The sequence below is a fragment of the Lissotriton helveticus genome, chromosome 11 (genome assembly GCF_964261635.1).
Source record: "Lissotriton helveticus chromosome 11, aLisHel1.1, whole genome shotgun sequence".
In the NCBI taxonomy this organism is placed as follows: Eukaryota; Metazoa; Chordata; class Amphibia; order Caudata; family Salamandridae; genus Lissotriton; species Lissotriton helveticus.
This window is the reverse complement of record NC_136072.1, coordinates 709,461,264-709,484,352: the sequence shown is the minus strand read 5'-3', so window position 1 is coordinate 709,484,352 and position 23,089 is coordinate 709,461,264. Positions and strand designations below refer to the sequence as shown.

At 44.1% G+C, this 23,089-nt stretch overlaps 30 non-coding genes across 30 annotated transcripts; all 30 read right to left on the bottom strand.

The window, feature by feature from the left end:
- Positions 1–178: 178 nt before the first annotated feature.
- TRNAA-UGC (transfer RNA alanine (anticodon UGC)) lies at positions 179–260 on the bottom strand. The gene has a single exon. It is a non-coding gene; the product is annotated as a tRNA-Ala (tRNA).
- A 541-nt stretch (positions 261–801) lies between these two features.
- Positions 802–883, bottom strand: TRNAS-CGA (transfer RNA serine (anticodon CGA)). The gene has a single exon. It is a non-coding gene; the product is annotated as a tRNA-Ser (tRNA).
- Positions 884–1,422: 539 nt separating this feature from the next.
- Positions 1,423–1,507, bottom strand: TRNAS-CGA (transfer RNA serine (anticodon CGA)). The gene has a single exon. It is a non-coding gene; the product is annotated as a tRNA-Ser (tRNA).
- Positions 1,508–2,052: 545 nt separating this feature from the next.
- On the bottom strand, positions 2,053–2,134 carry TRNAS-UGA (transfer RNA serine (anticodon UGA)). Its single transcript has one exon. It is a non-coding gene; the product is annotated as a tRNA-Ser (tRNA).
- A 538-nt stretch (positions 2,135–2,672) lies between these two features.
- Positions 2,673–2,757, bottom strand: TRNAS-UGA (transfer RNA serine (anticodon UGA)). The gene has a single exon. It is a non-coding gene; the product is annotated as a tRNA-Ser (tRNA).
- Positions 2,758–3,298: 541 nt separating this feature from the next.
- Positions 3,299–3,380, bottom strand: TRNAS-CGA (transfer RNA serine (anticodon CGA)). Its single transcript has one exon. It is a non-coding gene; the product is annotated as a tRNA-Ser (tRNA).
- A 542-nt stretch (positions 3,381–3,922) lies between these two features.
- TRNAS-CGA (transfer RNA serine (anticodon CGA)) lies at positions 3,923–4,004 on the bottom strand. The gene has a single exon. It is a non-coding gene; the product is annotated as a tRNA-Ser (tRNA).
- A 542-nt stretch (positions 4,005–4,546) lies between these two features.
- On the bottom strand, positions 4,547–4,628 carry TRNAS-CGA (transfer RNA serine (anticodon CGA)). The gene has a single exon. It is a non-coding gene; the product is annotated as a tRNA-Ser (tRNA).
- Positions 4,629–5,172: 544 nt separating this feature from the next.
- Positions 5,173–5,254, bottom strand: TRNAS-UGA (transfer RNA serine (anticodon UGA)). The gene has a single exon. It is a non-coding gene; the product is annotated as a tRNA-Ser (tRNA).
- A 543-nt stretch (positions 5,255–5,797) lies between these two features.
- On the bottom strand, positions 5,798–5,879 carry TRNAS-UGA (transfer RNA serine (anticodon UGA)). The gene has a single exon. It is a non-coding gene; the product is annotated as a tRNA-Ser (tRNA).
- A 542-nt stretch (positions 5,880–6,421) lies between these two features.
- TRNAS-UGA (transfer RNA serine (anticodon UGA)) lies at positions 6,422–6,503 on the bottom strand. Its single transcript has one exon. It is a non-coding gene; the product is annotated as a tRNA-Ser (tRNA).
- Positions 6,504–7,044: 541 nt separating this feature from the next.
- TRNAS-CGA (transfer RNA serine (anticodon CGA)) lies at positions 7,045–7,126 on the bottom strand. The gene has a single exon. It is a non-coding gene; the product is annotated as a tRNA-Ser (tRNA).
- A 1,166-nt stretch (positions 7,127–8,292) lies between these two features.
- TRNAL-CAA (transfer RNA leucine (anticodon CAA)) lies at positions 8,293–8,374 on the bottom strand. Its single transcript has one exon. It is a non-coding gene; the product is annotated as a tRNA-Leu (tRNA).
- Positions 8,375–8,915: 541 nt separating this feature from the next.
- On the bottom strand, positions 8,916–8,997 carry TRNAS-CGA (transfer RNA serine (anticodon CGA)). Its single transcript has one exon. It is a non-coding gene; the product is annotated as a tRNA-Ser (tRNA).
- Positions 8,998–9,538: 541 nt separating this feature from the next.
- On the bottom strand, positions 9,539–9,620 carry TRNAL-CAA (transfer RNA leucine (anticodon CAA)). Its single transcript has one exon. It is a non-coding gene; the product is annotated as a tRNA-Leu (tRNA).
- A 1,165-nt stretch (positions 9,621–10,785) lies between these two features.
- TRNAS-CGA (transfer RNA serine (anticodon CGA)) lies at positions 10,786–10,867 on the bottom strand. Its single transcript has one exon. It is a non-coding gene; the product is annotated as a tRNA-Ser (tRNA).
- A 542-nt stretch (positions 10,868–11,409) lies between these two features.
- TRNAS-UGA (transfer RNA serine (anticodon UGA)) lies at positions 11,410–11,491 on the bottom strand. The gene has a single exon. It is a non-coding gene; the product is annotated as a tRNA-Ser (tRNA).
- A 535-nt stretch (positions 11,492–12,026) lies between these two features.
- Positions 12,027–12,108, bottom strand: TRNAS-CGA (transfer RNA serine (anticodon CGA)). The gene has a single exon. It is a non-coding gene; the product is annotated as a tRNA-Ser (tRNA).
- A 542-nt stretch (positions 12,109–12,650) lies between these two features.
- Positions 12,651–12,732, bottom strand: TRNAS-UGA (transfer RNA serine (anticodon UGA)). The gene has a single exon. It is a non-coding gene; the product is annotated as a tRNA-Ser (tRNA).
- Positions 12,733–13,267: 535 nt separating this feature from the next.
- Positions 13,268–13,349, bottom strand: TRNAS-UGA (transfer RNA serine (anticodon UGA)). Its single transcript has one exon. It is a non-coding gene; the product is annotated as a tRNA-Ser (tRNA).
- A 1,164-nt stretch (positions 13,350–14,513) lies between these two features.
- On the bottom strand, positions 14,514–14,595 carry TRNAS-UGA (transfer RNA serine (anticodon UGA)). The gene has a single exon. It is a non-coding gene; the product is annotated as a tRNA-Ser (tRNA).
- Positions 14,596–15,135: 540 nt separating this feature from the next.
- Positions 15,136–15,217, bottom strand: TRNAL-UAA (transfer RNA leucine (anticodon UAA)). The gene has a single exon. It is a non-coding gene; the product is annotated as a tRNA-Leu (tRNA).
- Positions 15,218–15,758: 541 nt separating this feature from the next.
- TRNAS-CGA (transfer RNA serine (anticodon CGA)) lies at positions 15,759–15,840 on the bottom strand. Its single transcript has one exon. It is a non-coding gene; the product is annotated as a tRNA-Ser (tRNA).
- A 546-nt stretch (positions 15,841–16,386) lies between these two features.
- Positions 16,387–16,468, bottom strand: TRNAS-UGA (transfer RNA serine (anticodon UGA)). The gene has a single exon. It is a non-coding gene; the product is annotated as a tRNA-Ser (tRNA).
- A 1,173-nt stretch (positions 16,469–17,641) lies between these two features.
- Positions 17,642–17,723, bottom strand: TRNAS-CGA (transfer RNA serine (anticodon CGA)). The gene has a single exon. It is a non-coding gene; the product is annotated as a tRNA-Ser (tRNA).
- Positions 17,724–18,266: 543 nt separating this feature from the next.
- Positions 18,267–18,348, bottom strand: TRNAS-CGA (transfer RNA serine (anticodon CGA)). Its single transcript has one exon. It is a non-coding gene; the product is annotated as a tRNA-Ser (tRNA).
- A 546-nt stretch (positions 18,349–18,894) lies between these two features.
- Positions 18,895–18,973, bottom strand: TRNAS-CGA (transfer RNA serine (anticodon CGA)). The gene has a single exon. It is a non-coding gene; the product is annotated as a tRNA-Ser (tRNA).
- Positions 18,974–19,521: 548 nt separating this feature from the next.
- Positions 19,522–19,603, bottom strand: TRNAS-UGA (transfer RNA serine (anticodon UGA)). The gene has a single exon. It is a non-coding gene; the product is annotated as a tRNA-Ser (tRNA).
- A 1,089-nt stretch (positions 19,604–20,692) lies between these two features.
- Positions 20,693–20,774, bottom strand: TRNAS-CGA (transfer RNA serine (anticodon CGA)). Its single transcript has one exon. It is a non-coding gene; the product is annotated as a tRNA-Ser (tRNA).
- A 541-nt stretch (positions 20,775–21,315) lies between these two features.
- TRNAS-CGA (transfer RNA serine (anticodon CGA)) lies at positions 21,316–21,397 on the bottom strand. Its single transcript has one exon. It is a non-coding gene; the product is annotated as a tRNA-Ser (tRNA).
- Positions 21,398–23,089: the final 1,692 nt, after the last annotated feature.

The following is a 23,089-nucleotide window of genomic DNA, read 5'->3' as shown; positions in this document are numbered from 1 at the left end:
ACTACGAACCCTTCCGAGCCACCTGCTCTCTAAAACACTTCCTGGGTGTGGAAATTGTCTCAATATTTACATCTAGTTTTTGTTTTTGCCGTTTTACTCTGCGACTTGATGAGGATTGCATAACGAGAAGTGTACATTTCCTTAACAAACCAAATGGTGTTCATGCAATATCGCACGATGCTGCAAGCAGGATTCGAACCTGCGCAGGGAAACCCCATTGGATTGCAGGTCCAACGCCTTAACCACTCTGCCTTCGCAGCTCCATTAGTATGATGTCACTGTTGTCGTATACGAGCCATGCGCTGCTCAAGTCAGACCGAGACCTACAAAATAAAGCAACGGAAGGACGGGGCAGGTACCAGCAGTGCCCTGTTGCCCTCACTTATTTCGCATGCTTTGATACAATTAATAAAAATAGCAACACGCATCACTCAAAGTGAGTGACAGGGCACAGATGAGCGGTAATCAATCACTGCACATTTCTACCCTATTTTCCCTATATTACGGCGCTGGGAGTGGGCCCTTAAGAGTACTCAGAAAGAGTCCAAAAGCCTAAACAAGACACGCCACATGAAAAAATTACTCTTTTTGTGACTCGTCAAGATCAGGCAGGACAGGTCCAGACTACGCACCCTTCCGAACCACCTGCTCTCTAAAACACTTCCTGAGTGTTGAAATTGTCCTAATGTTTACATTTAGTTTGAATTTTTGCTGTTTAACTCTGTGACTTGATGAGGATTGACTAACGAGAAGTGAACATTTCCTTAACAAACCAAATGATGTTCATGCAAAATCACACGTCGCTGCAAGCAGGATTCGAACCTGCGCAGGGAAACCCCATTGGATTTCGAGTCCAACGCCTTAACCACTCGGCCATCGCAGGTCCATGAGTATGATGTCACTGTTGTCGTATATGAGCCATGCGCTGCTCACGTCAAACCAACACCTAAAAAATAAAGTAACGGAAGGACGGGGCAGAAACCAGCAGTGCTCTGTTGCCATCACTTATTTCGCTTGCTTTCATACAATTAATAAAAATAGCAACACGTATCACTCAAAATGAGTGACAGGGCACAGATGATCAGTAATCAATCACTGCGCATTTCTACCCTCTTTTCCCTATATTACGGCGCTGGGACCGGGCCCTCAAGTGTACTCAGAAAGAGTCCAAAAGTCTAAACAAGACACTCTACATAAAAAAAAATACTCTTTTCGTGACTCGTCAAGATCAGGCAGGACAGGTCCAGACTACGAACCCTTCCGAACCACCTGCTCTCTAAAACACTTCCTGAGTGTTGAAATTGTCTTAATGTTTACATTTAATTTGAGTTTTTGCTGTTTAACTCTGTGACTTGATGAGGATTGCGTAACGAGAAGTGAACATTTCCTTAATAAACCAAATGGTGTTCACGCAAAATTGGACGACCCTGCAAGCAGGATTCAAACCTGCGCAGGGAAACCCCATTAAATTTCGAGTCCAACGCCTTAACCAGTCGGCCATCGCAGCTCCATGAGTATGATGTTACTTTTGTCGTATATGAACCATGCGCTGCTCACGTCAGGCCGAGACCTAAAAAACTAAAGTAACATAAGGACAGGGCAGGAACCAGCAGTGCCCTGTTGTACTCACTTATTTCACATGCTTTCATACTATTAATAAAAATAGCAACACGTATCACTCAAAGTGAGTGACAGGGCACAGATGAGCGGTAATCAATCACTGCGCATTTCTACCCTCTTTTCCCTATATTACGGCGGTGGCAACGGGCCTTTAAGTGTACTCAGAAAGAGTCCAAAAGCCTAAACAAGACACGCTTCATAAAAAAAAATAACTCTTTTCCTGACTTGTCTAGATCAGGCAGGACAGGTCCCGACTACAAACCCTTCCTAGCCACCTGCTCTCTAAAACACTTCCTGGGTGTAGAAATTGTCTCAATGTTTACATCTAGTTTGCGTTTTTGCCGTTTAACTCTGTGACTTGATGAGGATTGCATAACGAGAAGTGAACATTTACTTAACTAAACCAAATGGTGTTCATGCAAAATCTCATGACACTGCAAGCAGGATTCGAACCTAAGCGGGGAAACCCCATTGGATCTCAAGTCCAACGCCTTAACCACTCGGCCATCACAACTGCGAGAGTATGATGTCACTGTTGTCGTATACGAGCCATGCGCTGCTCACATCAGGCTGAGACCTAAAAATTAAAGTAACGGAAGGATGGGGCACGTACCAGCAGTGCCCTGTCTCTCTCACTTATTTCGCATGCTTTCATACAATTAATAAAAATAGCAACACGCATCACTCAAAGTGAGTGACAGGGAACAGATGAGCGGTAATCAATCACTGCACATTCCTACCCTCTTTTCCCTATATTACGGTGCTGGGAATGGGCCCTTAAGAGTACTCAGAAAGAGTCCAAATGCCTAAACAAGACACGTTACATAAAAGAATTACTCTTTTTGTTACTCGTCATGATCAAGCAGGACAGGTCCAGACTACGAACCCTTCCAAACCACCTGCTATCTAAAACACTTCCTGAGTGTTGAAATTGTCTTACTGTTTACACTTAGTTTGAATTTTTGCTGTTTAACTCTGTGACTTGATGAGGATTGACTAACGAGAAGTGTGCATTTCCTTAACAAACCAAATGGTGTTCATGCAAAATGGCACGACACTGCAAGCAGGATTCTAACCTGCGCGGGGAAACCCCATTGGATTTCAAGTCCAACGCCTTAACCACTCGGCCATCGCATCTCCATGAGAATGATGTCACTGTTGTCGTCTATGAGCCATGCGCTGCTCACCTCAGACAAAGACCTAAAAAATAAAGTAACTGAAGGACGGGGCAGGTACCAGCAGTGCTCTGTTGCCTTCACTTATTTCGCTTGCTTTCATACAATTAATAAAAATAGCAACACGTATCACTCAAAGTGAGTGACAGGGCACAGATGAGCAGTAATCAATCACTGCGCATTTCTACCCTCTTTTCCCTATATTACGGCGCTGGGACAGGGCCCTTCAATGTACTCAGAAAGAGTCCAAAAGTCTAAACAAGACACTCTACATAAAAAAAATTACTCTTTTCGTGACTCGTCAAGATCAGGTAGGACAGGTCCAGACTACGAACCCTTCCGAACCACCTGCTCTCTAAAACACTTCCTGAGTGTTGAAATTGTCTTAATGTTTACATTTAGTTAGAGTTTTTGCTGTTTAACTCTGTGACTTGATGAGGATTGCGTAACGAGAAGTGAACATTTCCTTAACAAACCAAATGGTGTTCATGAAAATTGGACTACGCTGCAAGCAGGATTCGAACCTGTGTTGGGAAACCCCATTGAATTTCGAGTCCAACACCTTAACCATTCGGCCATCACAGCTCCATGAGTATGAGGTCACTGTTGTCGTATATGAGCCATGCGCTGCTCACGTCAGGCCGAGACCTAAAAAATAAAGTAACATAAGGACGGGGCAGGAACCAGCAGTGCCCTGTTGCCCTCACTTATTTCGCTTGCTTTCATACAATTAATAAAAATAGCAACACGTATCACTCAAAGTGAGTGACAGGGCACAGATGAGCAGTAATCAATCACTGCGCATTTCTACCCTCTTTTCCCTATATTACGGCGCTGGGACCGGGCCCTTAAGTGTACTCAGAAAGAGTCCAAAAGCCTAAACAAGACACGCTACATAAAAAAAATTACTCTTTTCGTGACTCGTCAAGATCAGGCAGGACAGGTCCAGACTACGAACCCTTCCGAGCCACCTGCTCTCTAAAACACTTCCTGAGTGTTGAAATTGTCTTAATGTTTACATTTAGTTTGAATTTTTGCTGTTTAACTCTGTGACTTGATGAGGATTGACTAACGAGAAGTGAACATTTCCTTAACAAACCAAATGGTGTTCATGCAAAATCACACGTCACTGCAAGCAGGATTCGAACCTGTGCAGGGAAACCCCATTGGATTTCGAGTCCAACGCCTTAACCACTCGGCCATTGCAGCTCCATAAGCATGATGTCACTGTTGTCGTATATGAGCCATGCACTGCTCACGTCAGACCGAGACCTAAAAAATAAAGTAACGGTAGGACGGGGCAGGTACCAGCAGTGCTCTGTTGCCCTCACTTATTTCGCTTGCTTTCATGCAATTAATAAAAATAGCAACACATATCACTCCAAGTGAGTGACAGGGCACAGAGGAGCAGTAATCAATCACTGCGCATTTCTACCCTCTTTTCCCTATATTACGGCACTGGGACCGGGCCCTTAAGTGTACTCAGAAAGAGTCCAAAAGCCTAAACAAGACACGCTACATATAAAAAATTACTCTTTTCGTGACTCGTCAAGATCAGGCAGGACAGGTCCAGACTACGAACCATTCCGAACCACCTGCTCTCTAAAACACTTCCTGAGTGTTGAAATTGTCTTAATGTTTACATTTAGTTTGAGTTTTTGCTGTTTAACTCGGTGACTTGATGAGGATTGTGTAACGAGAAGTGAACATTTCCTTAACAAACCAAATGGTGTTCATGCAAAATCGTACAACGCTGCAAGCAGAATTCGAACCTGCGCAGGGAAACCCCATTGAAGATCGAGTCCAACGCCTTAACCACTCGGCCATCACAGCTCCATGAGTATGATGTCACTGTTGTCATATATGAGCCATGCGCTGCTCACGTCAGGCCGAGACCTAAAAAATAAAGTAACATAAGGACGGGGCAGGAACCAGCAGTGCCCTGTTGCCCTCACTTATTTCACATGCTTTCATACAATTAATAAAAATAGCAACACGTATCACTCAAAGTGTGTGACAGGGCACATATGAGCATTAATCAATCACTGCGCATTTCTACCCTCTTTTCCCTATATTACGGCGGTGGCAACGGGCCCTTAAGTGTACTCAGAAAGAGTCCAAAAGCCTAACCAAGACACGCTTCATAAAAAAAAATTACTCTTTTCGTGACTTGCCTAGATCAGGCAGGACAGGTCCAGACTACGAACCCTTCCCAGCCACCTGCTCTGTAAAACACTTCCTGGGTGTAGAAATTGTCTCAATGTTTACATCTAGTTTTAGTTTTTGCCGTTCAACTCTGTGACTTGAAGAGGACTGCATAACGAGAAGTGAACATTTACTTAACTAAACCAAATGGTGTTTATGCAAAACCTCATGACGCTGCAAGCAGGAATCGAACCTACGCAGTGAAACCCCATTGAATTTCAAGTCCAACCCCTTACCCACTCGGCCATCGCAGCTGCATGTGTATGATGTCACTGTTGTCGTATACGAGCCATGCGCTGCTCACGTCAGGCCGAGACCTAAAAACTTAAAGTAACGGAAGGACGGGGCATGTACCAGCAGTGCCCTATCTCCCTCACTTATTTCGCATGCTTTCATACAATTAATAAAAATAGCAACACGCATCACTCAAAGTGAGTGACAGGGCACAGATGAGCGGTAATCAATCACTGCACATTCCTACCCTCTTTTCCCTATATTACGGTGCTGGGAATGGGCCCTTAAGAGTACTCAGAAAGAGTCCAAATGCCTAAACAAGACACGTTACATAAAATAATTACTCTTTTTGTTACTCGTCATGATCAAGCAGGACAGGTCCAGACCAAGAACCCTTCCGAACCACCTGCTATCTAAAACACTTCCTGAGTGTTGAAATTGTCTTAATGTTTACATTTAGTTTGAGTTTTTGCTGTTTAACTCTGTGACTTGATGAGGATTGACTAACGGAGAAGTGAGCATTTCCTTAACAAACCAAATGGTGTTCATGCAAAATTGCACGACGCTGGAAGCAGGATTCGCACCTGCGCGGCAAAACCCCATTGGATTTCAAGTCTAACGCCTTAACCACTCGGCCATCGCAGCTCCATGAAAATGATGTCACTGTTGTCGTATATGAGCCATGCGCTACTCACCTCAGACCGAGACCTAAAAAATAAAGTAACTGAAGCACGGGGCAGGTGCCAGCAGTGCTCTGTTGCCCTCACTTATTTTGCTTGCTTTCATACAATTAATAAAAATACCAACACGTATCACTCAAAGTGAGTGACAGGGCACAGATGAACAGTAATCAATCACTGCGCATTTCTACCCTCTTTTCCCTATATTACGGCGCTGGGACCGGGCCCTTAAGTGTACTCAGAAAGAGTCCAAAAGCCTAAACAAGACACGCTACATAAAAAAAATTACTCTTTTCGTGACTCGTCAAGATCAGGCAGGACAGGTCCAGACTACGAACCATTCCGAACCACCTGCTCTCTAAAACACTTCCTGAGTGTTGAAATTGTCTTAATGTTTACATTTAGTTTGAGTTTTTGCTGTTTAACTCGGTGACTTGATGAGGATTGTGTAACGAGAAGTGAACATTTCCTTAACAAACCAAATGGTGTTCATGCAAAATGGTACGACGCTGCAAGCAGGATTCGAACCTGCGCAGGGAAACCCCATTGAATTTCAAGTCCAATGCCTTAACCACTTGGCCATCGTAGCTCCATGAGTATGATGTCACTGTTGTCGTATATGAGCCATGCGCTGCTCAAGTCAGGCCGAGACCTACAAAATAAAGCAACGGAAGGACGGGGCAGGTACCAGCAGTGCCCTGTTGCCCTCACTTATTTCGCATGCTTTGATACAATTAATAAAAATAGCAACACGCATCACTCAAAGTGAGTGACAGGGCACAGATGAGCGGTAATCAATCACTGCACATTTCTACCCTATTTTCCCTATATTACGGCGCTGGGAATGGGCCCTTAAGAGTACTCAGAAAGAGTCCAAAAGCCTAAACAAGACACGCTACATGAAAAAATTACTCTTTTTGTGACTCGTCAAGATCAGGCAGGACAGGTCCAGACTACGAACCCTTCCGAACCACCTGCTCTCTAAAACACTTCCTGAGTGTTGAAATTGTCTTAATGTTTACATTTAGTTTGAATTTTTGCTGTTTAACTCTGTGACTTGATGAGGATTGACTAACGAGAAGTGAACATTTCCTTAACAAACCAAATGGTGTTCATGCAAAATCACACGTCGCTGCAAGCAGGATTCGAACCTGCGCAGGGAAACCCCATTGAATTTCGAGTCCAATGCCTTAACCACTCAGCCATCGTAGCTCCATGCGTATGATGTCACTGTTGTCGTATATGAGCCATGTGCTGCTCAAGTCAGGCCGAGACCTAAAAAATAAAGTACCATAAGGACGGGGCAGGAACCAGCAGTGCCCTGTTGCCCTCACTTATTTCACATGCTTTCATACAATTAATGAAAATAGCAACACGTATCACTCAAAGTGAGTGACAGGGCACAGATGAGCAGTAATCAATCACTGCGCATTTCTACCCTCTTTTCCCTATATTACGGCGGTGGCAACGGGCCCTTAAGTGTACTTAGAAAGAGTCCAAAATACCTAACCAAGACACGCTTCATAAAAAAAAATTACTCTTTCGTGACTTGTCTAGATCAGGCAGGACAGGTCCAGACTACGAACCCTTCCGAGCCACCTGCTCTGTAAAACACTTCCTGGGTGTAGAAATTGTCTCAATGTTTACATCTAGTTTGAGTTTTTGCCGTTTAACTCTGTGACTTGAAGAGGACTGCATAACGAGAAGTGAACATTTACTTAACTAAACCAAATGGTGTTAATGCAAAATATCATGACGCTGCAAGCAGGATTCGAACCTAAGCTAGGAAACCCCATTGGATTTCAAGTCCACGCCTTAACCACTCGGCATTCGCAGCTGCGTGAGTATGATGTCACTGTTGTCTTATACGAGCCATGCGCTGCTCACATCAGGCCGAGACCTAAAAATTAAAGTTACGGAAAGACGGGGCACGTACCAGCAGTGCCTTGTCTCCCTCACTTTTTTCTCATGCTTTGATACAATTAATAAAAATAGCAACACGCATCACTCAAAGTGAGTGACAGGGCACAGATGAGCGGTAATCAATCACTGTACATTGCTACCCTCTTTTCCCTATATTACGGCGCTGTGAGTGGGCCCTTAAGAGTACTCAGAAAGAGTCCAAAAGCCTAAACAAGACACGCTACATAAAAAAATTACTCTTTTAGTGACTCGTCAAGATCAGGCAGGACAGGTCCAGACTACGAACACTTCCGAACCACCTGCTCTCTTTAACACTTCCTGAGTGTTGAAATTGTCTTAATGTTTACATTTAGTTTGAATTTTTGCTGTTTAACTCTGTGACTTGATGAGGATTGACTAACGAGATGTGAAAATTTCCTTAACAAACCAAATGGTGTTCATGCAAAATCGCACGTCGTTGCAAGCAGGATGCGAACCTGCGCAGGGAAACTCCTTTGGATTTTGAGTCCAACGCCTTAACCACTCGGCCATCGCAACTCCATGAGTATGATGTCACTGTTGTCGTATATGAGCCATGCGCTGCTCACGTCAGACCGAGACCTAAAAAATAAAGTAACGGAAGGACGGGGCAGGTACCAGCAGTGCTCTGTTTCCCTCACTTATTTCGCATGCTTTCATACAATTAATAAAAATAGCAACACGTATCACTCAAAGTGAGTGACAGGGCACAGATGAGCAGTAATCAATCACTGCGCATTTCTACCCTCTTTTCCCTATATTACGGCGCTGGGACCGGGCCCTTAAGTGTACTCAGAAAGAGTCCAAAAGCCTAAACAAGACACTCTACATAAAAAAAATTACTCTTTTCGTGACTCGTCATGATCAGGCAGGACAGGTCCAGACTACGAACCCTTCAAACCACCTGCTCTCTAAAACACTTCTTGAGTGTTGAAATTGCCTTAATGTTTACATTTAGTTTCAGTTTTTGCTGTTTAACTCGGTGACTTGATGAGGATTGTGTAACGAGAAGTGAACATTTCCTTAACAAACCAAATGGTGTTCATGCAAAATTGTACGACGCTGCAAGCAGGATTCAAACCTGCGCAGGGAAACCCCATTGAATTTCGAGTCCAATGCCTTAACCACTCGGCCATCGTAGCTCCATGAGTATGATGTCACTGTTGTCGTATATGAGCCATGCGCTGCTCAAGTCAGGCCGAGACCTACAAAATAAAGCAACGGAAGGACGGGGCAGGTACCAGCAGTGCCCTGTTGCCCTCACTTATTTCGCATGCTTTGATACAATTAATAAAAATAGCAACACGCATCACTCAAAGTGAGTGACAGGGCACAGATGAGCGGTAATCAATCACTGCACATTTCTACCCTATTTTCCCTATATTACGGCGCTGGGAATGGGCCCTTAAGAGTACTCAGAAAGAGTCCAAAAGCCTAAACAAGACACGCTACATGAAAAAATTACTCTTTTTGTGACTCGTCAAGATCAGGCAGGACAGGTCCAGACTACGAACCCTTCCGAACCACCTGCTCTCTAAAACACTTCCTGAGTGTTGAAATTGTCTTAATGTTTACATTTAGTTTGAGTTTTTGCTGTTTAACTCTGTGACTTGATGAGGATTGACTAACGAGAAGTGAACATTTCCTTAACAAACCAAATGGTGTTCATGCAAAATCACACGTCGCTGCAAGCAGGATTCGAACCTGCGCAGGGAAACCCCATTGAATTTTGAGTCCAATGCCTTAACCACTCGGCCATCGTAGCTCCATGCGTATGATGTCACTGTTGTCGTATATGAGCCATGCGCTGCTCAAGTCAGGCCGAGACCTAAAAAATAAAGTACCATAAGGACGGGGCAGGAACCAGCAGTGCCCTGTTGCCCTCACTTATTTCACATGCTTTCATACAATTAATAAAAATAGCAACACGTATCACTCAAAGTGAGTGACAGGGCACAGATGAGCAGTAATCAATCACTGCGCATTTCTACCCTCTTTTCCCTATATTACGGCGGTGGCAACGGGCCCTTAAGTGTACTCAGAAAGAGTCCAAAATACCTAACCAAGACACGCTTCATAAAAAAAATTACTCTTTCGTGACTTGTCTAGATCAGGCAGGACAGGTCCAGACTACGAACCCTTCCGAGCCACCTGCTCTGTAAAACTCTTCCTGGGTTCAGAAATTGTCTCAATGTTTACATCTAGTTTGAGTTTTCGCTGTTTAACTCTGTGACTTGAAGAGGACTGCATAACGAGAAGTGAACATTTACTTAACTAAACCAAATGGTTTTAATGCAAAATATCATGACGCTGCAAGCAGGATTCGAACCTAAGCTAGGAAACCCCATTGGATTTCAAGTCCACGCCTTAACCAATTGGCATTCGCAGCTGCGTGAGTATGATGTCACTGTTGTCGTATACGAGCCATGCGCTGCTCACATCAGGCCGAGACCTAAAAATTAAAGTTACGGAAAGACGGGGCACGTACCAGCAGTGCCTTGTCTCCCTCACTTTTTTCACATGCTTTGATACAATTAATAAAAATAGCAACACGCATCACTCAAAGTGAGTGACAGGGCACAGATGAGCGGTAATCAATCACTGTACATTGCTACCCTCTTTTCCCTATATTACGGCGCTGTGAGTGGGCCCTTAAGAGTACTCAGAAAGAGTGCAAAAGCCTAAACAAGACACGCTACATAAAAAAATTACTCTTTTAGTGACTCGTCAAGTTCAGGCAGGACAGGTCCAGACTACGAACACTTCCGAACCACCTGCTCTCTTTAACACTTCCTGAGTGTTGAAATTGTCTTAATGTTTACATTTAGTTTGAATTTTTGCTGTTTAACTCTGTGACTTGATGAGGATTGACTAACGAGAAGTGAACATTTCCTGAACAAACCAAATGGTGTTCATGCAAAATCGCCCGATGCTGCAAGCAGGATTCAATCCTGCGCAGGGAAACCCCATTGAATTTCGAGTCCAACGCCTTAACCACTCGGCCATCGCAGCTCCATGATTATGATGTCACTGTTGTTGTATATGAGCCATGCGCTGCTCACGTCAGGCAGAGACCTAAAAAATAAAGTAACATAAGGACGGGGCAGGAACCAGCAGTGCCCTGTTGCCCTCACCTATTTCACATGCTTTCATACAATTAATAAAAATAGCAACACGTATCACTCAAAGTAAGTGACAGGGCACAGATGAGCGGTAATCAATCAATGCGCATTTCTACCCTCTTTTCCCTATATTACGGCGCTGGGAATGGGCCCTTAAGTGTACTCAGAAAGAGTCCAAAAGCCTAAACAAGACACGCTACATAAAAAAATTACTCTTTTCGTGACTCGTCTTGATCAGGCAGGACAGGTCCAGACTACGAACCCTTCCGAGCCACCTGCTCTCTAAAACACTTCCTGGGTGTGGAAATTGTCTCAATATTTACATCTAGTTTTTGTTTTTGCCGTTTAACTCTGTGACTTGATGAGGATTGCATAACAAGAAGTGAACATTTACTTAACTAAACCAAATGGTATTCATGCAAAATCTCATTACGCTGCAAGCAGGATTCGAATCTACGCGGTGAAACCCCATTGAATTTCAAGTCCAACACCTTACCCACTCGGCCATCGCAGCTGCATGTGTATGATGTCACTGTTGTCGTATACGAGCCATGCGCTGCTCACGTCAGGCCGAGACCTAAAAACTTAAAGTAACGGAAGGACGGGGCATGTACCAGTCGTGCCCTGTCTCCCCTCACTTATTTCGCATGCTTTCATACAATTAATAAAAATAGCAACACGCATCACTCAAAGTGACACAGATGAGCGGTAATCAATCACTGCACATTTCTGCCCTCTTTTCCCTGTATTACAGCGCTGGGAATGGGCCCTTAAGTGTACTCAGAAAGAGTCAAAACGCCTAAACAAGACACGCTACATAAACAAATTACTCTTTTCGTGACTCGTCTAGATCAGGCAGGACAGGACCAGACTACGAACCCTTCCGAGCCACCTGCTCTCTAAAACACTTCCCGGGTGTAGAAATTGTCTCAATGTGTACATCTAGTTTGAGTTTTTGCCGTTTAACTCTGTGACTTGATGAGGATTGCATAACGAGAAGTGAACATTTACTTAACTAAACCAAATGGTGTTCATGCAAAATCTCATGACGCTGCAAGCAGGATTCGAACCTAGGCTGGGAAACCCCATTGGATTTCGAGTCCAACGCCTTAACCACTCGGCCATCGCAGATCTGTGAGTATGATGTCACTGTTGTCGTATACGAGCCATGCGCTGCTCACGTCAGGCCGAGACCTAAAAAATAAAGTAACGGAAGGAGGGGGCAGGTACCAGCAGTGCCCTGTCTCCCTCACTTATTTCGCATGCTCTGATACAATTAATAAAAATAGCAACACGTATCACTCAAAGTAAGTGACAGGGCACAGATGAGCGGTAATCAATCAATGCGCATTTCTACCCTCTTTTCCCTATATTACGGCGCTGGGAATGGGCCCTTAACTGTACTCAGAAAGAGTCCAAAAGCCTAAACAAGACACGCTACATAAAAAAATTACTCTTTTCGTGACTGGTCTTGATCAGGCAGGACAGGTCCAGACTACGAACCCTTCCGAGCCACCTGCTCTCTAAAACACTTCCTGGGTGTGGAAATTGTCTCAATGTTTACATCTAGTTTTTGTTTTTGCCGTTTAACTCTGTGACTTGATGAGGATTGCATAACAAGAAGTGAACATTTACTTAACTAAACCAAATGGTATTCATGCAAAATCTCATGACGCTGCAAGCAGGATTCGAATCTACGCGGTGAAACCCCATTGAATTTCAAGTCCAACACCTTACCCACTCGGCCATCGCAGCTGCATGTGTATGATGTCACTGTTGTCGTATACGAGCCATGCGCTGCTCACGTCAGGCCGAGACCTAAAAACTTAAAGTAACGGAAGGACGGGGCATGTACCAGTCGTGCCCTGTCTCCCCTCACTTATTTCGCATGCTTTCATACAATTAATAAAAATAGCAACACGCATCACTCAAAGTGACACAGATGAGCGGTAATCAATCACTGCACATTTCTGCCCTCTTTTCCCTGTATTACAGCGCTGGGAATGGGCCCTTAAGTGTACTCAGAAAGAGTCCAAAAGCCTAAACAAGACACGCTACATAAACAAATTACTCTTTTCGTGACTCGTCTAGATCAGGCAGGACAGGACCAGACTACGAACCCTTCCGAGCCACCTGCTCTCTAAAACACTTCCCGGGTGTAGAAATTGTCTCAATGTGTACATCTAGTCTGAGTTTTTGCCGTTTAACTCTGTGACTTGATGAGGATTGCATAACGAGAAGTGAACATTTACTTAACTAAACCAAATGGTGTTCATGCAAAATCTCATGACGCTGCAAGCAGGATTCGAACCTAGGCTGGGAAACCCCATTGGATTTCAAGTCCAACGCCTTAACCACTCGGCCATCGCAGATCTGTGAGTATGATGTCACTGTTGTCGTATACGAGCCATGCGCTGCTCACGTCAGGCCGAGACCTAAAAAATAAAGTAACGGAAGGAGGGGGCAGGTACCAGCAGTGCCCTGTCTCCCTCACTTATTTCGCATGCTCTGATACAATTAATAAAAATAGCAACACGCATCACTCAAAGTGAGTGACAGGGCACAGATGAGCGGTTATCAATCACTGCACATTTCTGCCCTCTTTTCCCTGTATTACGGCGCTGGGAATGGGCCCTTAAGTGTACTCAGAAAGAGTCCAAAAGCCTAAACAAGACACGCTACATAAAAAAATTACTCTTTTTGGGACTCGTCAAGATCAGGCAGGACAGGTCCAGACTACGAACCCTTCCGAACCACCTGCTCTCTAAAAACTTCCTGAGTGTTAAAATTGTCTTAATGTTTACATTTAGTTTGAGTTTTTGCTGTTTAACTCTGTGACGTGATGAGGATTAATTAACGAGAAGTGAACATTTCCTTAACAAACCAAATGGTGTTCATGCAAAATCGCACGATGCTGCGAGCAGGATTCGAAACGGCGCAGGGAAACCGCATTGTATTTCAGGTCCAACGCCTTAACCACTCAGCCGTCGCAGCTCCACGAGTATGATGTCACTGTTGTCGTATACGAGCCATGCGCTGCTCAAGTCAGACCGAGACCTAAAAAATAAAGCAACAGAAGGATGGGGCAGGAACCAGCAGTGCCCTGTTGCCCTCACTTATTTCGCATGCTTTGATACAATTAATAAAAATAGCAACACGCATCACTGAAAGTGAGTGACAGGGCACAGATGAGCGGTAATCAATCACTGCACATTTCTACCCTCTTTTCCCTATATTACGGCGCTGGGAATGGGCCCTTAAGAGTACTCAGAAAGAGTACAAAAGCCTAAACAACACACGCTACATGAAACAATTACTCTTTTTGTGACTCGTCAAGATCAGGCAGGACAGATCCAGACTACGAACCCTTCCGAGCCACCTGCTCTCAAAAACACTTCCTGGGTGTGGAAATTGTCTCAATATTTACATCTAGTTTTTGTTTTTGCCGTTTAACTCTGTGACTTGATGAGGATTGCATAACAAGAAGTGAACATTTACTTAACTAAACCAAACGGTATTCATGCAAAATCTCATGACGCCGCAAGCAGGATTCGAACCTACGCAGGGAAACCCTATTGGATTTCAAGTCCAACGCCTTAACCACTCGGCCATTGCAGCTGCATGAGTATGATGTCACTGTTGTCGTATACGAGCCATGCACTGCTCACGTCAGGCCGAGACCTAAAAATTAAAGTTACGGAAGAACGGGGCATGTACCAGCAGTGCCCTGTCTCCCTCACTTATTTTGCATGCTTTCATACAATTAATAAAAATAGCAACACGCATCACTCAAAGTGAGTGACAGGGCACAGATGAGCAGTAATCAATCACTGCACATTGCTACCCTCTTTTCCCTATATTACGGCGCTGTGAGTGGGCCCTTAAGAGTACTCAGAAAGAGTCCAAAAGCCTAAACAAGACACGCTACATAAAAAAATTACTCTTTTTGGGACTCGTCAAGATCAGGCAGGACAGATCCAGACTACGAACCCTTCCGAACCACCTGCTCTCTAAAAACTTCCTGAGTGTTGAAATTATCTTAATGTTTACATTTAGTTAGAGTTTTTGCTGTTTAACTCTGTGACTTGATGAGGATTGCGTAACGAGAAGTGAACATTTCCTTAACAAACCAAATGGTGTTCAATCATAATCGCACAATGCTGCAAGCAGAATTCGAACCTGCGCAGGGAAACCCCATTGGATTTTAGGTCCAACGCCTTAACCACTCGACCGTCGCAACTCCGTGAGTATGATGACAGTGTTGTCGTATACGAGCCATGCGCTGCTCGAGTCAGACCGAGACCTAAAAAATAAAGCAACGGAAGGACGGGGCAGGAACCAGCAGTGCCCTGTTGCCCTCACTTATTTCACATGCTTTGATACAATTAATAAAAATAGCAACACGCATCACTCAAAGTGAGTGACAGGGCACAGATGAGCGGTAATCAATCACTGCACATTTCTACCCTCTTTTCCCTATATTACGGCGCTGGGAATGGGCCCTTAAGAGTACTCAGAAAGAGTACAAAAGCCTAAACAACACACGCTACATGAAACAATTACTCTTTTTGTGACTCGTCAAGATCAGGCAGGACAGATCCAGACTACGGACCCTTCTGAACCACCTGCTCTCTAAAACACTTCCTGAGTGTTGAAACTGTCTTAATGTTTACATTTAGTTTGAATTTTTGCTGTTTAACTCTGTGACTTGATGAGGATTGACTAACGAGAAGTGAACATTTCCTTAACAAACCAAATGGTGTTCATGCAAAATCACACGTCACTGCAAGCAGGATTCTAACCTGCGCAGGGAAACCCCATTGGTTATCGAGTCCAACGCCTTAACCACTCGGCCATCGCAGCTCCATGGATATGATGTCACTGTTGTCGTATATGAGCCATGCGCTGCTCACGTCAGACCGAGACCTAAAAAATAAAGTAACGGAAGTACGGGGCGGGTACCAGCAGTGCTCCCTTTGCCCTCACTTATTTCGCTTGCTTTCATACAATTAAGAAAAATAGCAACACGTATCACTCAAAGTGAGTGACAGGGCACAGATGAGCAGTAATCAATCCCTGCGCATTTCTACCCTCTTTTCCCTATATTACGGCAGTGGCAACGGGCCCTTAAGTGTACTCAGAAAGAGTCCAAAAGCCTAACCAAGACACGCTTCATAAAAAAAAATGTACTCTTTTCGTGACTTGTCTAGATCAGGCAGGACAGGTCCAGACTACGAACCCTTCCGAGCCACCTGCTCTGTAAAACACTTCCTGGGTGTAGAAATTGTCTCAATGTTTACAACTAGTTTGAGTTTTTGCCGTTTAACTCTGTGACTTGAAGAGGACTGCATAACGAGAAGTGAACATTTACTTAACTAAACCAAATGGTGTTAATGCAAAATCTCATGACGCTGCAAGCAGGATTCGAACCTACGTGGTGAAACCCCATTGAATTTCAAGTCCAACACCTTACCCACTCGGCCATTGCAGCAATCGCAGCTGTATGTGTATGATGTCACTGTTGTCGTATACGAGCCATGCGCTGCTCTCGTCAGGCCGAGACCTAAAAACTTTAAGTAACGGAAGGATGGGGCATGTACCAGCAGTGCCCTGTCTCCCTACCTTATTTCGCATGCTTTCATACAATTAATAAAAATAGCAACACGCATCACTCAAAGTGAGTGAAAGGGCACAGATGAGCGGTAATCAATCACTGCACATTTCTGCCCTCTTTTCCCTGTATTACGGCGCTGTGAATGGGCCCTTAAGAGTACTCAGAAAGAGTCCAAAAGCCTAAACAAGACACGCTACATAAAAAAATTACTCTTTTTGGGACTCGTCAAGATCAGGCAGGACAGGTCCAGACTACGAACCCTTCCGAACCACCTGCTCTCTAAAAACTTCCTGAGTATTAAAATTGTCTTAATGTTTACATTTAGTTTGAGTTTTTGCTGTTTAACTCTGTGACGTGATGAGGATTAATTAACGAGTAGTGAACATTTCCTTAACAAACAAAATGGTGTTCATGCAAAATCGCACGATGGTGCGAGCAGGATTCGAACCGGCGCAGGGAAACCGCATTGAATTTCAGGTCCAACGCCTTAACCACTCAGCCGTTGCAGCTCCACGAGTATGATGTCACTGTTGTCGTATACGAGCCATGCGCTGCTCAAGTCAGACCGAGACCTAAAAAATAAAGCAACAGAAGGATGGGGCAGGAACCAGCAGTGCCCTGTTGCCCTCACTTATTTCGCATGCTTTGATACAATTAATAAAAATAGCAACACGCATCACTGAAAGTGAGTGACAGGGCACAGATGAGCGGTAATCAATCACTGCACATTTCTACCCTCTTTTCCCTATATTACGGCGCTGGGAATGGGCCCTTAAGAGTACTCAGAAAGAGTCCAAAAGCCTAAACAAGACACGCTACATGAAAAAATTGCTCTTTTTGTAACTCGTCAAGATCAGGCAGGACAGGTCCAGACTACGAACCCTTCCGAACCACCTACTCTATAAAACACTTCCTGAGTGTTGAAATTGTCTTAATGTTTACATTTAGTTTGAATTTTTGCTGTTTAACTCTGTGACTTGATGAGGATTGACTAACGAGAAGTGAACATTTCCTTAACAAACTAAATGGTGTTCATGCAAAATTACACATCGCTGCAAGCAGGATTCAAACCTGCGCAGGTAAAACCCATTGGATATCGAGTCCAACGCCTTAACCACTCAGCCATCGCAGCTCCATGAGTATGATGTCACTGTTGTCGTATATGAGCTATGCACTGCTCACCTCAGACCGAGACCTAAAAAATAAAGTAACTGAAGGACGGGGCAGGTACCAGCAGTGCTTTGTTGCCCTCACTTATTTCGCTTGCTTTCATACAATTAATAAAAATAGCAACAGGTATCACTCAAAGTGAGAGACAGGGCACAGATGAGCAGTAATCAATCCCTGCGCATTTCTACCCTCTTTTCCCTATATTACGGCGCTGGGACCGGGCCCTTAAGTGTACTCAGAAAGAGTCCAAAAGCCTAAACAAGACACGCTTCATAAAAAAAAATTACTCTTTTCGTGACTTGTCTAGATCAGGCAGGACAGGTCCAGACTACGAACCCTTCCAAACCACCTGCTCTCTAAAACACTTCCTGAGTGTTGAAATTGTCTTAATGTTTACATTTAGTTTGAGTTTTTGCTGTTTAACTCTGTGACTTGATGAGGATTGCGTAACGAGAAGTGAACATTTCCTTAACAAACCAAATGGTGTTCATGCAAAATCAGACGACGCTGCAAGCAGGATTCAAACCTGCGCAGGGAAACCCCATTGAATTTCGAGTCCAACGCCTTAACCACTCGGCCATCGCAGCTCCATGGGTATGATGTCCCTGTTGTCGTATATGAGCCATGCGCTGCTCACGTCAGGCCGAGACATAAAAAAGTAAAGTAACATAAGGACGGGGCAGGAACCAGCAGTGCCCTGTTGCCCTCACTTATTTCACATGCTTTCATACAATTAATAAAAAATAGCAACACATATCACTCAAAGTGAGTGACAGGGCACAGATGAGCAGTAATCAATCCCTGCGCATTTCTACCCTCTTTTCCCTATATTACGGCAGTGGCAACGGGCCCTTAAGTGTACTCAGAAAGAGTCCAAAAGCCTAACCAAGACACGCTTCATAAAAAAAAAGTACTCTTTTCGTGACTTGTCTAGATCAGGCAGGACAGGTCCAGACTACGAACCCTTCCGAGCCACCTGCTCTGTAAAACACTTCCTGGGTGTAGAAATTGTCTCGATGTTTCCATCTAGTTTGAGTTTTTGCCGTTTAACTCTGTGACTTGAAGAGGACTGCATAACGAGAAGTGAACATTTACTTAACTAAACCAAATGGTGTTCATGCAAAATCTCATGGCGCTGAAAGCAGGATTCGAACCTGCGCAGGGAAACCCCATTGAATTTCGAGTCCAACGCCTTAACCACGCGGCCATCGCAGATCCATGGGTATGATGTCAATGTTGTCGTATATGAGCCATGCGCTGCTCACATCAGGCCGACACCTAAAAAATAAAGTAACATAAGGACGGGGCAGGAACCAGCAGTGCCCTGTTGCCCTCACTTATTTCGCATGCTATCATACAATTAATAAAAATAGCAACACGCATCACTCAAAGTGAGTGAAAGGGCACAGATGAGCGGTAATCAATCACTGCACATTTCTGCCCTCTTTTCCCTATATTACGGCGCTGGGAATGGGCCCTTAAGTGTACTCAGAAAGAGTCCAAAAGCCTAAACAAGACACGCTTCATAAAAAAATAATCACTCTTTTCCTGACTTGTCTAGATCAGGCAGGACAGGTCCAGACTACAAACCCTTCCTACCCACCTGCTCTCTAAAACACTTCCTGGGTGTAGAAATTGTCTCAATGTTTACATCTAGTTTGCGTTTTTGCCGTTTAACTCTGTGACTTGATGAGGATTGCATAACGAGAAGTGAACATTTACTTAACTAAACCAAATGGTTTTCATGCAAAATCTCATGACACTGCAAGCAGGATTCGAACGTAAGCGGGGAAACCCCATTGGATCTCAAGTCCAACGCCTTAACCACTCAGCCATCACAGCTGCGAGAGTATGATGTCACTATTGTCGTATACAAACCATGCGCTGCTCACATCAGGCCGAGACCTAAAAATTAAAGTAACGGAAGGACGGGGCACGTACCAGCAGTGCCCTGTCTCCCTCACTTATTTCGCATGCTTTCATACAATTAATAAAAATAGCAACACGCATCACTCAAAGTGAGTGACAGGGCACAGATGAGCGGTAATCAATCACTGCACATTCCTACCCTCTTTTCCCTATATTACGGTGCTGGGAATGGGCCCTTAAGAGTACTCAGAAAGAGTCCAAATGCCTAAACAAGACACGTTACATAAAAGAATTACTCTTTTTGTAACTCGTCATGATCAAGCAGGACAGGTCCAGACCAAGAACCCTTCCGAACCACCTGCTATCTAAAACACTTCCAGAGTGTTGAAATTGTCTTAATGTTTACATTTAGTTTGAGTTTTTGCTGTTTAACTCTGTGACTTGATGAGGATTGACTAACGAGAAGTGAGCATTTCCTTAACAAACCAAATGGTGTTCATGCAAAATTGCACGACGCTGCAAGCAGGATTCGAACCTGCGCGGGGAAACCCCATTGGATTTCAAGTCTAACGCCTCAACCACTAATAAAAATAAAGTAACTGAAGCACGGGGCAGGTACCAGCAGTGCTCTGTTGCCCTCACTTATTTCGCTTGCTTTCATACAATTAATAAAAATACCAACACGTATCACTCAAAGTGAGTAACAGGGCACAGATGAGCAGTAATCAAGCACTGCGCATTTCTACCCTCTTTTCCCTATATTACGGCGCTGGGACCGGGCCCTTAAGTGTACTCAGAAAGAGTCCAAAAGCCTAAACAAGACACGCTACATAAAAAAAATTACTCTTTTCGTGACTCGTCAAGATCAGGCAGGACAGGTCCAGACTACGAACCATTCCGAACCACCTGCTCTCTAAAACACTTCCTGAGTGTTGAAATTGTCTTAATGTTTACATTTAGTTTGAGTTTTTGCTGTTTAACTCAGTGACTTGATGAGGATTGTGTAACGAGAAGTGAACATTTCCTTAACAAACCAAATGGTGTTCATGCAAAATGGTACAACGCTGCAAGCAGGATTCGAAACTGCGCAGGGAAACCCCATTGAATTTCGAGTCCAATGCCTTAACCACTCGGCCATCGTAGCTCCATGAATATGACGTCACTGTTGTCGTATATGAGCCATGCGCTGCTCAAGTCAGGCCGAGACCTACAAAATAAAGCAACGGAAGGACGGGGCAGGTACCAGCAGTGCCCTGTTGCTCTCACTTATTTCGCATGCTTTGATACAATTAATAAAAATAGCAACACGCATCACTCAAAACGAGTGACAGGGCACAGATGAGCGGTAATCAATCACTGCACATTTCTACCCTATTTTCCCTATATTACGGCGCTGGGAATGGGCCCTTAAGAGTACTCAGAAAGAGTCCAAAAACCTAAACAAGACACGCTACATGAAAAAATTACTCTTTTTGTGACTCGTCAAGATCAGGCAGGACAGGTCCAGACTACGAACCCTTCCGAACCACCTGCTCTCTAAAACACTTCCTGAGTGTTGAAATTGTCTTAATGTTTACATTTAGTTTGAATTTTTGCTGTTTAACTCTGTGACTTGATGATGATTGACTAACGAGAAGTGAACATTTCCTTAACAAACCAAATGGTGTTCATGCAAAATCACACGTTGCTGCAAGCAGGATTCGAACCTGCGCAGGGAAACCCCATTGGATTTCGAGTCCAACACCTTAACCACTCGGCCATCACAGCTCCATGAGTATGATGTCACTGTTGTCGTGTATGAGCCATGCGCTGCTCACGTCAGACCGAGACCTAAAAAAGAAAGTAACGGAAGGACGGGGCAGATACCAGCAGTGCTCTGTTGCCCTCACTTATTTTGCTTGCTTTCATACAATTAATAAAAATAGCAACACGTATCACTCAAAGTGAGTGACAGGGCACAGATGAGCAGTAATCAATCACTGCACATTTCTACCCTCTTTTCCCTATATTACGGCGCTGGGACCGGGCCCTTAAGTGTACTCAGAAAGAGTCCAAAAGCCTAAACAAGACACGCTACATTAAAAAAATTACTCTTTTCCTGACTTGTCTAGATCAGGCAGGACAGGTCCAGACTACAAACCCTTCCTAGCCACCTGCTCTCTAAAACACTTCCTGGGTGTAGAAATTGTCTTAATGTTTACATCTAGTTTGAGTTTTTGCCGTTTAACTCTGTGACTTGATGAGGATTGCATAACGAGAAGTGAACATTTACTTAACTAAACCAAATGGTGTTCATGCAAAATCTCATGACGCTGCAAGCAGGATTCAAACCTAAGCTAGGAAACCCCATTGGATTTCAAGTCCACGCCTTAACCACTCGGCATTCGCAGCTGCGTGAGTATGATATCACTGTTGTCGTATACGAGCCATGCGCTGCTCACATCAGGCCGACACCTAAAAATTAAAGTAACGGAAGGACGGGGCACGTACCAGCAGTGCCCTGTCTCCCTCACTTATTTCGCATGCTTTCATACAAATAATAAAAACTAGCAACACGCATCACTCAAAGTGAGTGACAGGGCACAGATGAGCGGTAATCAATCACTGCACATTCCTACCCTCTTTTTCCCTATATTACGGTGCTGGGAATGGGCCCTTAAGAGTACTCAGAAAGAGTCCAAAAGCCTAAACAAGACACGCTTCATAAAAAAATAATCACTCTTTTCCTGACTTGTCTAGATCAGGCAGGACAGGTCCAGACTACAAACCCTTCCTACCCACCTGCTCTCTAAAACACTTCCTGGGTGTAGAAATTGTCTCAATGTTTACATCTAGTTTGCGTTTTTGCCGTTTAACTCTGTGACTTGATGAGGATTGCATAACGAGAAGTGAACATTTCCTTAACTAAACCAAATGGTTTTCATGCAAAATCTCATGACACTGCAAGCAGGATTCGAAAGTAAGCGGGGAAACCCCATTGGATCTCAAGTCCAACGCCTTAACCACTCAGCCATCACAGCTGCGAGAGTATGATGTCACTATTGTCGTATACGAGCCATGCGCTGCTCACATCAGGCCGAGACCTAAAAATTAAAGTAATGGAAGGACGGGGCACGTACCAGCAGTGCCCTGTCTCCCTCACTTATTTTGCATGCTTTCATACAATTAATAAAAATAGCAACACGCATCACTCAAAGTGAGTGACAGGGCACAGATGAGCGGTAATCAATCACTGCACATTCCTACCCTCTTTTCCCTATATTACGGTGCTGGGAATGCGCCCTTAAGAGTACTCAGAAAGATTTCAAATGCCTAAACAAGACACGTTACATAAAAGAATTACTCTTTTTGTTACTCGTCATGATCAAGCAGGACAGGTCCAGACTACGAACCCTTCCGAACCACCTGCTATCCAAAACACTTCCTGAGTGTTGAAATTGTCTTAATATTTACATTTAG